Raw genomic sequence first — 13,511 nt, forward strand, 5'->3', positions numbered from 1 at the left:
AGTCTACATCAGAGATGCCTCAGCCCCTCCTGACAGTGTAAGACAAAAACCTAAGAAGTTTTTCAGCTGGCAGAACCCAAGCAATTTCTGCCATATGAGTTTTATCCATGAGCTGATAAAAGCATTTCTTTGCCAGCACACTCTGTGCTTGAAATAAGGAGCCTTGTTGATACAGCTATCCTGGCAGAACTGTACAGCAAACACTTTCTGCTGTAGAACAGGACCCAAAACATATCTTCTTCATGAGAATTTTTTTTCTTTTTCAAGTTTAAACCACAAGAAAACCCCTCCAAACTTGGAGCAGACTGTTTGGTGAGAATACAGTTCTTTAAGAGGCAACATCTCCATTTGAAGAAAATTCTGTTTCCTGCTACTGTCCTGACATAAAACTAATCACAAATAGTAGTATTAAAAAAAGGAATAGTTTCAGGCCTGTGACCTGTGAGGTGCACCTCTATTCCATGGCTCCATGAGGCTGTGCTAGTGGATTTTTCCTGTTCCCATCTCTCTGAACAGAGCTACTACTGCTGTCACACCCAGCAGAGGCTCTCCCACCAACTGCACACACATTCCCATGCTCCATACGCCTTCCAAGATATCCACATATTCTCCTACAGAGAAACAAGGGGCAGACAAAGAAATAAATTTGGCAAGTGGTGTCAGCTGAGTCCAACTGACACCCTGTGGGCGTCAGCAGTTCCTCTGAAGTTCAATCTTGTGTCTTACCCAAAGACAGATTTGCTGCTGCCTGAAAACTGTTACATGAGTCATTTACTAAGAATACTAAGTGATGGAATTAATTTTTCCTCTGAATTAAAAATTCAGTTTTTTTTTTTTTTTTTTCTTCCAAGAAATAAGTAGCCAAAATTACAGCAAGTCTGTCGCTTTATGATTTTTGCTTGTTTTAGCATCTGAGAAACCAACACTTCAAGGTAGTAAATGTCTTTTCATTTCTGCATAAAGGATTGCAACTACTGAATTTATGTGTGAAATAGATACCTGACAACATTATCCTAAAACAAGCTGGAGAAAATAATAAGAGTTTAAGAAAAAGAAAAATAAATATTGCAATTTTATACCACAGTATCTGAAGAAAATATTTGAAACAAATTAATACCCTGTATTAATTTAATGCTATTTCTTTTGAAAACTTTAATGGCTTCTTGAGATATTATTGCAGATTTTTATCTGAGTTTTTTCTCATTCTGTGGTACTCTCAACCGTCCTCAAGGGATATCTTACTACAGGAATAAAATCTTTATATTTCTTCTATTTAAAATAAGGCACAAGTAATCAGAACTGAAATAGTCATACCAAAGTAGTCAGAAAAAAACAAATTAAATACAGGGAACATCTTGTGAATTGATACACTTGGAATAATTTTTACAAAATTTAATTTCAAATTATAAGGACAAAGCTATAAATTTCACTAGAGGTCCATTAATCAAAATACACCTCTTGGTTTTCCCAGGCTCTGTGGGAATTCAATAAAATGCAATATTCAATTTGAAAGAGCAAACGGATACTTTATATAGAACAAACATAGGTTAAAAGATAGGCACTAGAAAGGTGAAAGATGAAGCACCACTAGGGTGAAATTTCATAAATAAAAATTAATTTTATATCTGTCTTTCACCTGGCAGTGTGCATATGGAGCAAAGAGGATCCACATTCTTCTTGCCTACGGCACTGCTCAGTCTATTTTATATTTCAGCTCTTATGGTGAAGCCATAAAGAGCTTCCTGCAGGGCCAAACTTTACATGAAACAAAGATTTTAGGTACAACACCTCCATTATCTCTGTTTCTGCCTGCATTTGACCCCATTAACCATCCTCAAAAGTTGTGATGCCTTCCACACAAATGTGTGCTGGGATTCCTGTGATGTCCAAGAATATACAAAGTTATTTATCATTCCCTATTCCAAAGCTGTAACTGCCCAAGACTCCCTGAAAGCATTTCAAAAAAGAGAAAGAAGGAGCAGGTGTTGGTAATAGCCCAGCACGAATTGTATTTGGAGTGAAGGGTCCTTTCCCTACAAATCATAAGAAATTCTAGGGAAATTTCTGGAAGGAGCAGAGCTCAGTGGCACGGAGCAGAGCCCAGAGATAATCACCCTGCAAGCACAGAGTCAGTGTGGTGTAAAAAAGGTGCCAAAAATCCCAGTGCTGTCATTAACAGCTGCTGGCTGCTTGTCAGCTGCCCTGCACTGCTGATGGGCAGGCCAGAACACACCTGAACACGGCAGGATATTTATAAAATCGAATCATGCAGGGGAAAAAATACAGCCATTGCCTCACAAAGGCTTGTGGCACTTATTTCAGGTACAAGACATCTCATTTCTCCTCTCGAGCTGACAGTGTCATTTTGCTGATCTTTCCCTGATTTAAAACTAAGCTTCCAAAAACCTATTAAATAGGTTTTAATAGGTCTAAACCTACTGGATTTTTTTATAGTCCCTGGATTGAAACAGGGTCAAGGAGAGAAATAATCATTAGTGGAATGTTTTGTCTACTTACAGGAGATCTATTTCATTTGGAAGCTATCAGCACCAATATTTTTAAGAGTTTCAAAGCAGCCTATAAATAACAGCACTTAAAACAAGGGGTTTCTACTTTCACTCCTGTCTTGTAATGTAAATTACCTGTAATTGCCTGTATGCACTACTGAATAAAAAAAGGAACACCAGGAATTTCTGGACTTGGACAGGCACAGAAGGACATCAAAAGCTGCAGTTCCTAATACACCATCACACGCAAGCGCCATACAGGCTTGAGTGTAGGAAACTCCAGATGTGCTCTAGAAATGAAAACCTAAAGTGCCATAAGAACAGAGCCTGAGAAACCAAGCAGTTTCTTAAGAGGAATATGTTTTGTTTTTTTTTTTTTTTGTTTAAGGAAAAAAATAAATCCCATTCCATGTTCCAAAGAAGAGGAGCACAAACTGGAAAACAACCCCAGTGAGTGACCCAAGCCTGTCTAAATCTTGTCCAAAGCACATCAGAGTCAAAGATGAGCCATCCCCGTGTTCTCCTGCCTGGGTGTCAAACTCTCCCTCCCAGAGTTAGAAGGAAGGTGCAGTTGCTCTTTTAATTACCCTAATCTAGGCACTTCTCTAATTGGATTAGCTATAGCCTTTTAGAAAAATCAAAGTGGTCCTGTTTAATTGTGCATTACAGCATTTACAACAAATAGCTGCCATCTCAACTGACTCATGTACATTTGGCTGCCCAAATTCCGTAGCTATTTCAAGAGACAACTCACTAAACTTGTAAAACATTTTAACTTTATCAGATTTTGCTTTCATCTCTCACACCGAGTTGTAAAACACATTTTTCTTATTCACAAAGACTGCCACAGACAGAGATTTGGGCTGGAGCCTGATCTACGTGACAGCTGCTGAAGCCACGGACAAGAAAAACTGTATCTGGAATTGCAGGGAGCAGGATGGGAGTGATAGCACCTGCAGCAGCCAGGAGCTGCTGAGCTGGGCTCAGACACATTGCCCTGGCTGTTGCATTTTATTCTCATGGCAGTAGCAGCCTTAGTGCACTGTTCAGACTCCAGCAGCTCTGATTCCCCTAGAAAGCAGCAGACAGAGCCAGTTCAGAGGTGCTGCTGCAGACTGAGAGTACCCGAGCTGACCTGGCTGGTTTGATTCCCTCTGTTAATACAAATACAGAGCCACTCCTGGCTCCCCCAGGTTCAATTCCCCGTGTTAATACAAATACAGAGCCACTCCTGGTTTCCCCAGTTCAATTCCCTGTGTTAATACAAATACAGAGCCACTCCTGGCACCCCCAGTGTCCAGCTGCAGCTGCCCAGAGAGGGCACGTCCTCGGATAGGATAAAGTGGCATTGTCCCTAATATATCTTCACATATTTCAACTTCTCCCTGCTTTTCCTTGGCTTTTCACAGCCATTTTCACCTGGACAGGCTGGCTCCCTGCAGGTGGCCAGGAGGAGCTCTGGGGACATTTCCATTTCTGGGTGTTTTTTCAGCTGGTGCTTAATCACCAGCAAGATGTGCTGATGCTTGAGCAGATTCCAGAACCTGTTGTGGTTCAAGAGAGATTTCAATTTGACAAGAATATTCTGCAAGGCTCCCAAGTTCAGTTTGGGGTGCCTACAGCTGTGCACAAATGTTATGGAGGGGAAGCCATTAAAAAAACTGTACAGATTCCCTCACCTCTGAAGCTCATGCAGGAGCACTCTAAGGATGTGAATCATAAGCGCACACATTGTTTATCCCTGAGAATAGGGCTGGGCAAAGAGACAACCAAGACTGACTTGCCCTTTCTATGTCTCTCTGTAAACTTTGGGAGATCCTTTCAGATTTTTAAACAGCATTTAATGGATGTGGAGAAATGGTAGGAAAATAATAAGCAAGTAAAAAGTTGGAAAGTAGGCAGAGGAGCTGGAGAGCAGAGGGAGATGGCATTTTCAAAGACTGCAGCACACACAGCAACTTCTGTGAAAAGCTGGGGAAAAAAGTGACCACTGTTAGGGCTTCAGAATGTTACAGCCTAATCACCTGCTCGGGGTTGAGTGCTTTTCTGTTACTGTGTCAATTGAAAGAATTTTTCCCATTATCATGCCAATGGAGCTGGCCGGGCTACACCCAGGGTCCCTGATGGGTCCAGACAAAGGGGGTGGGTGGGGACGGCCCCCGGAGGGGCCTCTGAGGCTTCCGGGAGGGCACTCGCGTTTCCGGCGAGCTGGGAGGAGGACGCCTGGGATCGTTCAGCCACGCGGCCGAGCACAGCAGAGCCAGACCCTCTGCGATCACCTGCCCTGCATCTGCCCCGTTCCAGCCTCCTGCCTCTGCGGACACAGCTGATCCCCCGGACACACACGGTGAGCGAGGAGCCGCCGCCCTCGGTGAGGGTGAGCCCGTTCCCGCCCGAGACCGGCGTGGCTGCTGCTGCCCCTCCCCCCTCCCTCCTGCCTTCGTTCCCGTCTGCCCTCTGGCAAATCCGGGCTCTGGACTAAGTACAGAGACAGCGTGCTTGCATCTAAAGGGACTGACACCGAGTTATCTATTTCGTTCTGTTAGCAATTTTAACTGTTATTGTTTTCTGTTTGTATAGTTAGATATATTAGTAAAAGAGCTGTTATTCCCACCCCCCCTTATCTCTGCCTCAGAGTCCTTGATTCAAACAATCGTAATACTTGGGGGAGGGGAGTGGAACCAAAGTCTCTATTCCAAAAAGGGAAACTTCTGCCCCTACTGGCAGACACCTGTCCTTTCAAACCAGGACAGATTTTGACGCCCAACGTGGGGCAGAGGGCACTGAGTTCAGAGTTAAGACAGGAATAACAGCTCTCTTAACTGGCAATATGTTGTCTGGTTTAATCTGGTTTGTGTTCCATATGGTCACAGCCATCTCCCTCCCATTTGTAAGCCCTTTTTTGAATTTGGGCCCCCTCACCAAGGTTGCTGTGGCTATTGTCCGATTAGTTTGGTGGATTGATTATGTCAGGAATTCATGGGTTTTTAATTTTTTCTGGGAAGCGGTTGCATGGATCCGGAGCTATCGTACTCTAACTGCGTGTTTCTGGGACTATTTCAGTAATGGTACGTACTGTGAGGTAACGAGTGCAAGGGAAATTTTTTCCCAACCCATCACCCAGTTTTTTGAGGCTACCCCACTGGTTCTCAAGGATTTCAGATCTGTTTTAATTGCCACTGTTATTATACAGTGGCTGGTGTTGCTGATTGGCCTGTTTTACTTAGCATTCAGAAACAAGGGAATATTGGTTTGGATGACAACTCTGATACCTGCCCCAGGGACTAGGGATGATGCCCCACAGCCCACTGCAGAAATGAGCCATCCAGAGTGGGTGGGGGCTCTAGTGAAGGATATAGGCCAAATGCTGAAAGAGCATAGCCAGATGATGAAGGAGTATTTTTCTCCAGCTGGTGGGAAACCCTCCCCCTGCCCTAAAGAGGGAGAGTCAGATGGTGCTGCAGTGGAACCCGTAGATGTTGTATCTGTCCAGGTCCCAGCTGGATCACAGGAGCAGCCACAGCCAGCAGCAGTTGCTCCTGTGGAAACTAGGAAATCTAAGATTAAAACGAGGCACTTAGATAATGGGGATCAGCAAGGAGGGTCCTCACAACCAGCAAGGGAGCCAGAGGTTGAGATTGTCACCGAGTCCCTCTCATACGATAGTCTCTGTAACCTGCGTAAAGACATTGCTCGGCGGGGCCGTGAGCCTTTTACAACTTGGTTACTCCGGGTCTGGGACCTTACGGGAACAGGTGTTCAACTGGATGGAACTGAGGCCAGGAATTTGGGATCCTTGGCCCAGGATTCAGGTGTGGACCAGATATTCGTAAGGGAGCAAGGCCTCCTTTCCCTCTGGGACCGGCTTTTAATGAGTGTGAGAGAGAAGTTTTTACACAGAGAGAGAATGCAGGAGCACCACCGTAGGATGCGCTGGAAGACCCTTGAGGAAGGGATCCAGCAGCTGAGAGAGACAGCAGTATTAGAGGTACTCTTTGGGAGGGATGGACAGCATGACAATGACCCTGACAAGGTCAAGTGCACAGGGCAGATGTTATGGAATCTGGCAACCTTGGGTCCATCTCAATATACCACCTACATAGCAATGATTAATGCCGATAACAGTCCAGAGACAGTGTGTTCTGTTGCCAACAAACTCAGAAATTTCGAGAGCATGATGAATGGCCCAATGCAGGCTAATGTCTCTGCCGTGGCCAGGGACCTCCAACAAGTCGAAGATAGAATGAAGGATATGAGGGAGGAGATGATAGAGAGAATTGAGGAAGATCAGCGTAGCATCAGTACGAGTCACAGGCCCCCAAGTCAGAGCTTCACGTCCCCCAGCTAGGGAGAGAGGGTACACCTCACGAGCTGACCTGTGGTTTTTCCTGCGAGACCATGGGGAAGACATGGGAAAATGGGATGGGAAACCCACTTCTGTCCTGGCAGCACGGGTGCGTCAGCTCAGGGAGGGAAATGCTAACCAAGGGAGCCACACTAAAATGAAGGTAGCCTCAACCTCCCACAAGCAAGGTGCAGGGTATTACAGCAAGGAGGATGTTCTGTCAGATCCCCTGGAAGGAACCTCCACTATGTATGCCCAGGAAAGAAATAATAACCAGGGCTAGAGGGGCCCTGCCTCTAGCCAGGGAGAGGCATGGGATGACAGATCTATTGGATAGTGTGGGTGCGATGGCCTGGCACGTCAAAGCCACAGAAACATAAAGTGTTAGTTGATACTGGTTCACAATGCACCCTGATACCATCAGAACATGTGGGGAAGGTACCTGTTTCCATTGTTGGGGTGACGGGGGGATCACAGGAATTCACTTTGCTGGAAGCTGAGATTAGCCTGACAGGGAAGGGGTGGCAGAAACATCCAATTGTAACTGGCCCAGGGGCACCGTGCATTCTAGGCATAGACTTCCTCAGGAACGGCTACTACAAAGACCCAAAGGGGTTCAGGTGGGCTTTTGGAATAGCTACTGTAGAGACAGAGAGCATTAAGCAGTTGAACACCTTGCCTGGACTGTCAGAAAACCCCTCTGCAGTAGGACTCCTGAAAGTGACTGAACAACAGGTGCCAATTGCCACCATGACCGTGCACCGCCGGCAGTACCGGACAAATCGAGATGCTGTGATCCCCATCCACAAAATGATCCGTGATCTAGAGAGCCAAGGGGTGGTCAGCAAGAGCCACTCACCCTTCAACAGTCCTATCTGGCCTGTGCAGAAATCTGATGGAGAATGGAGACTGACTGTGGACTATCGGGCATTGAATGAAGTGACTCCACCGCTGAGCGCTGCCGTGCCGGACATGCTGGAACTCCAGTACGAGCTGGAGTCCAAGGCAGCAAGGTGGTATGCCACCATTGACATTGCAAATGCATTCTTCTCCATTCCTTTGGCAGCAGAGTGCAGGCCTCAGTTTGCTTTCACCTGGAGGGGCGTGCAGTACACCTGGAACCGACTGCCCCAGGGGTGGAAGCACAGCCCCACCATCTACCACGGACTGATCCAGGCTGCACTGGAAAAGGGTGAGGCTCCAGAACATTTGCAGTACATCGATGACATCATTGTGTGGGGGAACACAGCAATGGAGGTGTTTGAGAAAGGAGAGAAGATCACCCAGATTTTACTGGGAGCCGGTTTCGCCATTAAAAAGAGCAAAGTCAAAGGACCTGCCCGAGAGATCCAGTTCCTGGGAGTGAAGTGGCAGGATGGACGGCACCAGATCCCCACTGAAGTCATCAATAAGATCACTGCAATGTCCCCACCAACAAGCAAGAAGGAGACACAAGCTTTTCTAGGTGCTATCGGCTTTTGGAGAATGCACGTCCCTGAGTACAGCCAGATTGTGAGCCCTCTCTACCAGGTCACTCGCAAGAAGAACGATTTCCATTGGGGTCCTGAACAACAGCAAGCCTTTGCCCAGATCAAACAGGAAATCGCTCATGCAGTGGCCCTTGGCCCAGTCAGGACAGGACCAGAGGTAAAGAATGTGCTGTACTCTGCAGCTGGGAACCATGGTCTGTCCTGGAGCCTTTGGCAGAAGGTGCCTGGTGAGACTTGAGGCCGACCCCTGGGATTCTGGAGCAGAAGCTACAAAGGATCTGAAGCCAACTACACTCCCACAGAGAAGGAAATCTTGGCTGCCTATGAGGGAGTTCAAGCTGCCTCAGAGGTGATTAGCACAGAAGCACAGCTTCTCCTGGCACCCCGACTGCCAGTGCTGGGGTGGATGTTCAAAGAAAAGGTTCCCTCTACTCACCACTGCACAGATGCCACATGGAGCAAATGGATTGCCCTCATCTACAGCGCGCCCATATTGGGAACCTGAATCCCCTGGGATTTTGGAGATAATTACGAACTGGCCAGAAGGTGAAGATTTTGGTCTCGCTGATGAAGAGGAGCAGAAGCAAGTGACCCGGGCTGAAGAAGCTCCACCGTACAACCAGCTGCCAGCAGATGAAACACGCTACGCCCTTTTCACCGACGGTTCCTGCCGCATTGTGGGGATGAACCGGAAGTGGAAAGCTGCCGTATGGAGCCCCACACGACAGGTTGCACAAGCTACCGAAGGAGAAGGTGGATCGAGTCAACTTGCTGAACTCAAAGCTGTTCAGCTGGCCTTGGACATTGCTGAGAGAGAAATGGCCAAAGCTCTACCTTTACACTGATTCGTGGATGGTAGCCAATGCTCTGTGGGGTTGGCTGGAAAGGTGGAAAAAGGCTGACTGGCAACGTAGAGGAAAACCAATCTGGGCTGCTGATGAGTGGAAAGACATTGCCACTCGGGTAGAGAAGCTCCCCGTGAAAGTCCATCATGTGGATGCCCATGTTCCCAAGAGTCGGGCTAATGAAGAACACAGGCACAACAAGCAGGTAGATCAGGCTGCACAGATAGAGGTCTCAAAGATAGACTTAGATTGGGAACACAAGGGGGAATTGTTCCTGGCTCGATGGGCCCACGATGCCTCAGGCCATCAGGGCAGAGACGCCACCTATAAGTGGGCACGAGACCGAGGGGTGGATCTAACCATGGACAGCATCTCTCAGGTTATTCATGACTGTAACACGTGCGCTGCCATCAAACAGGCCAAGCGGGTGAAGCCCCTCTGGTATGGGGGGCGATGGTCCAAATGTAAGTACGGAGAGGCCTGGCAGATTGACTATATCACACTGCCTCAGACCCGCCAGGGCAAGCGCTACGTGCTGACCATGGTAGAAGCCACCACTGGATGGTTGGAGACCTACCCTGTGCCCCACGCCACTGCTTGGAACACCATCCTGGGCCTGGAAAAACAAGTCCTCTGGAGGCATGGTACCCCTGAAAGAAGCGAGTCAGACAATGGGACTCATTTCAAAAATTACCTTATAAACACCTGGGCTAAAGAACATGGCATCGAGTGGGTGTACCATATTCCCTACCATGCACCAGCGGCTGGGAAAGTGGAACGGTGCAATGGTCTGCTTAAAACCACCTTAAAGGCACTGGGTGGGGGGACTTTCAAGAACTGGGAGATCAATCTACCAAAGGCCACATGGTTAGTGAATACCCGAGGTTCCACTAACCGAGCAGGCCCTGCCCAGTCAGAGCCCTTGGGAGCAGCAGATGGAGATAAGGTTCCAGTGGTAGACCTGAGAGGCATGTTAGGGAAAACTGTCTGGGTGAACTCTGCTTCCAGCAAAGACAATCCTGTTCGTGGGGTGGTTTTCGCTCAAGGACCAGGTTGCACTTGGTGGGTGATGCAAAAGGATGGAGAGACCCGATGCATACCCCAAGAGGACCTTGTTCTAGGGTGAACTATATATGATACTGTGCCTGTAACTACATGTATGTATATAATTTAAAGGTTTCAATATGATGTAGCATGATGGCATGGAAAAATTCGGGGTGGATAATGTTCGGGGTTGAGTGTTTTTCTGTTACTGTGTCAATTGAAAGAATTTTTCCCATTATCATGCCAATGGAGCTGGCCGGGCTACACCCAGGGTCCCTGATGGGTCCAGACAAAGGGGGTGGGTGGGGACGGCCCCCGGAGGGGCCTCTGAGGCTTCCGGGAGGGCACTCGCGTTTCCGGCGAGCTGGGAGGAGGACGCCTGGGATCGTTCAGCCACGCGGCCGAGCACAGCGGAGCCAGACCCTCTGCGATCACCTGCCCTGCATCTGCCCCGTTCCAGCCTCCTGCCTCTGCGGACACAGCTGATCCCCCGGACACACACGGTGAGCGAGGAGCCGCCGCCCTCGGTGAGGGTGAGCCCGTTCCCGCCCGAGACCGGCGTGGCCGCTGCTGCCCCTCCCCCCTCCCTCCTGCCTTCGTTCCCGTCTGCCCTCTGGCAAATCCGGGCTCTGGACTAAGTACAGAGACAGCGTGCTTGCATCTAAAGGGACTGACACCGAGTTATCTATTTCGTTCTGTTAGCAATTTTAACTGTTATTGTTTTCTGTTTGTATAGTTAGATATATTAGTAAAAGAGCTGTTATTCCCACCCCCCCTTATCTCTGCCTCAGAGTCCTTGATTCAAACAATCGTAATACTTGGGGGAGGGGAGTGGAACCAAAGTCTCTATTCCAAAAAGGGAAACTTCTGCCCCTACTGGCAGACACCTGTCCTTTCAAACCAGGACATCACCTTAATGGGACCTTCTAGTGCAGAGCCCAGTGCAAAATGAGCCTCCCCTTTCTTGGGATTTTCAGTCTCTCTCAAAGGCTAAGTGGCTTTACATTTGTCTTCTGCACCTCTCTGAACCAACTGAGCAACCCTCTCTCTAGGCATTAATCTTCAAACTTTGATAATGTGAACTCAGAGTGCTCCCTCTCTTTTTTCCTGTGCACAGTTGTTGCACCCACAGCAACAGAGCTCTGAAAGCCTTTTGGCAGACTGGGTGCCAACAGCCTCGTCAAAGTTTCACTCCAGCTTCAAGCAGAAGATTGAGAGATTCACAAATGTCAAATTTTGTCTGCTGCTCTCCTTATGTAACTTGCAAACACAAGTCATGTACTACACCCACAGCCCCTTTTCTTAGCTAAAAATAATACAATGCACATTGGGAGTTTTAAACTCTTCACCTCAGATGAGGGATTTAAGGCTGTGTTAATAAAATTATCTGTATGAATGTTTCCTTAAAGGACTGGAACACCTTTCCATGTGCTCTCTCATACAAAGAGTGTGGCGGTCAACATCTAAGGATGTTCTGCATTTCTGTCAGGAGCTTTGCTTTGATCAAAGGCAGACAAATCTTCTACCTGAATTTTGAAAAATTCTACCTGAACTTCTGTTCATGTTACTGTTGGATTGTAAGATAGCTGGATAAAACAAAAATAGGTGTAAACTCCTACATTTTATTCTGACTATCCTTGGGCAGCAGAAGAGAGAATGAAACTGTGCCACATGCAAAACTCACCAACTGAAGATCTAAATGATAAATCTTAAGCTCTGAGATGCTCTATGGAGGGCCTGGGTATCCAAACCAAAGGATGCATTACATCTCTCATTTAGATAATATTTGTAGCTCCTACTTTTTTTTTTTTAATTTTTTCCCTCTATGTAAAGTATTTTCTATGTGCTAAAAGTATTTTCTATTAAAAAAAATATATATGTATATTGTGCTAAGCCCTTCATTTTCATAAAGCAAACATTGGCCTTCGCAGACAACAGTCTATGATGGTGTTTTTCACTGACAGCACCTTAATTGCTCAATGGCTTTTTAGCCACTAACTTAGTCCTGACAGTTTTCATAGGAAAGAGTTCTATGTAGGAATTGCCACTAAACAAACATAAAAGGCACCTTTCCATTCATCCTCTGAATGTTCACCTTTACTGCAACAGCAACAATGGGCTTGTATCAGCTGTCTCCCTAACTCAGGAACCACAGCTCAGTTTTCAAGGCTTTCCCTTAGCCCTTCTCATCTTTTAGTATGGTATTTTATCCACTTTTTAATTTGTATAGGGATACTTCTCCCCACTAAATATTCCAAGGGACTCAAAGTCTTGTGTAATTGAATTACCAGGTTTATAGAAAATGAGTTATAGACAAAATTGCCAAGGTGGGTGTGGGGAAAGAAGGAACATTTCAGCAAGATGTGGCCCATTATGCAAATTTGTCACCACATGCCATACATAATGAATAAACCTTGTGCTCTTAACACTTTGATTATAGTCTATACAGACAATGCAAATTAAAATTCCTGCTGCTCCATAAACGAAATGAGAGGAAATTATGTAAATTCTAACACATTAGATTGATTTGGTTGAAACAAAACCTGCTCCACTTGATGTTTTAGGGGAAGAGCCACAATTACAATGATTGAGAAAGTGGAGCGTTAATGAAGTGTGTTATTGCTAATCAATTCCTCCTCCTCTGCTCATGGCACGGCCACAAGCTCTGCCACTGTGTCACCACTGCCCACGGAGCTCTGAGCCCTGGGGCACACACTGAGGCTGCCAGAAACCCCTGCTGGCACAGCGGCTCACAGGAACTCTGAGACTGACAGCCAGGAGGGCTCTGTGCTCTCATAAAGGATCATGGAACCGGGATGGGGGGGAAAAGATGCTAAACATCACCCCCTGCCATGGGCAGGGATGCCTTCCACAAGATCAGGTTGCCCCAAACCCAGTCCAACCTGGCCTGGAAGAGTTTTTAGCAGTCCTGCCTGGCTGACTTGGATGCTACTGGAAATCCTAACCAAGCAACTTGCAAAATAATCACCTTTCTGTGGCTGACTTTGCAGAAAATAAGGAATAAGAGTTTCACCTGGTAATAAACTGATCATGTTTAATTCACGGAAATTAAAAGCAAGGTCTTTCAGGCTTAGAAGTTCCCTGTCCAAATTAAAGAAACTCAAAAATGGGACTCAACAGTTTTAAAAGTTTCTAATAAAACATTCTTCCAATAACAGTTGCCTGAGTTTTGTTGTAGGAATTTGGAATGTCTCTAAAATGGAGCTCAGTTGATTAAATTCTGTAATCTGTAGGGAACTGATATGCACAGAGCTGATAG

General features: G+C 46.6%; 1 protein-coding gene across 3 annotated transcripts in view; it reads right to left on the reverse strand.

The window, feature by feature from the left end:
• Positions 1-13,511, reverse strand: part of CDH11 (cadherin 11) — an 85,017-nt gene that overhangs the window by 58,257 nt on the left and 13,249 nt on the right. The gene's annotated exons all lie outside the window — the stretch shown is intronic.

Source organism: Erithacus rubecula, assembly GCF_903797595.1.
Source record: "Erithacus rubecula genome assembly, chromosome: 12".
NCBI classification, from domain to species: domain Eukaryota; kingdom Metazoa; phylum Chordata; class Aves; order Passeriformes; family Muscicapidae; genus Erithacus; species Erithacus rubecula.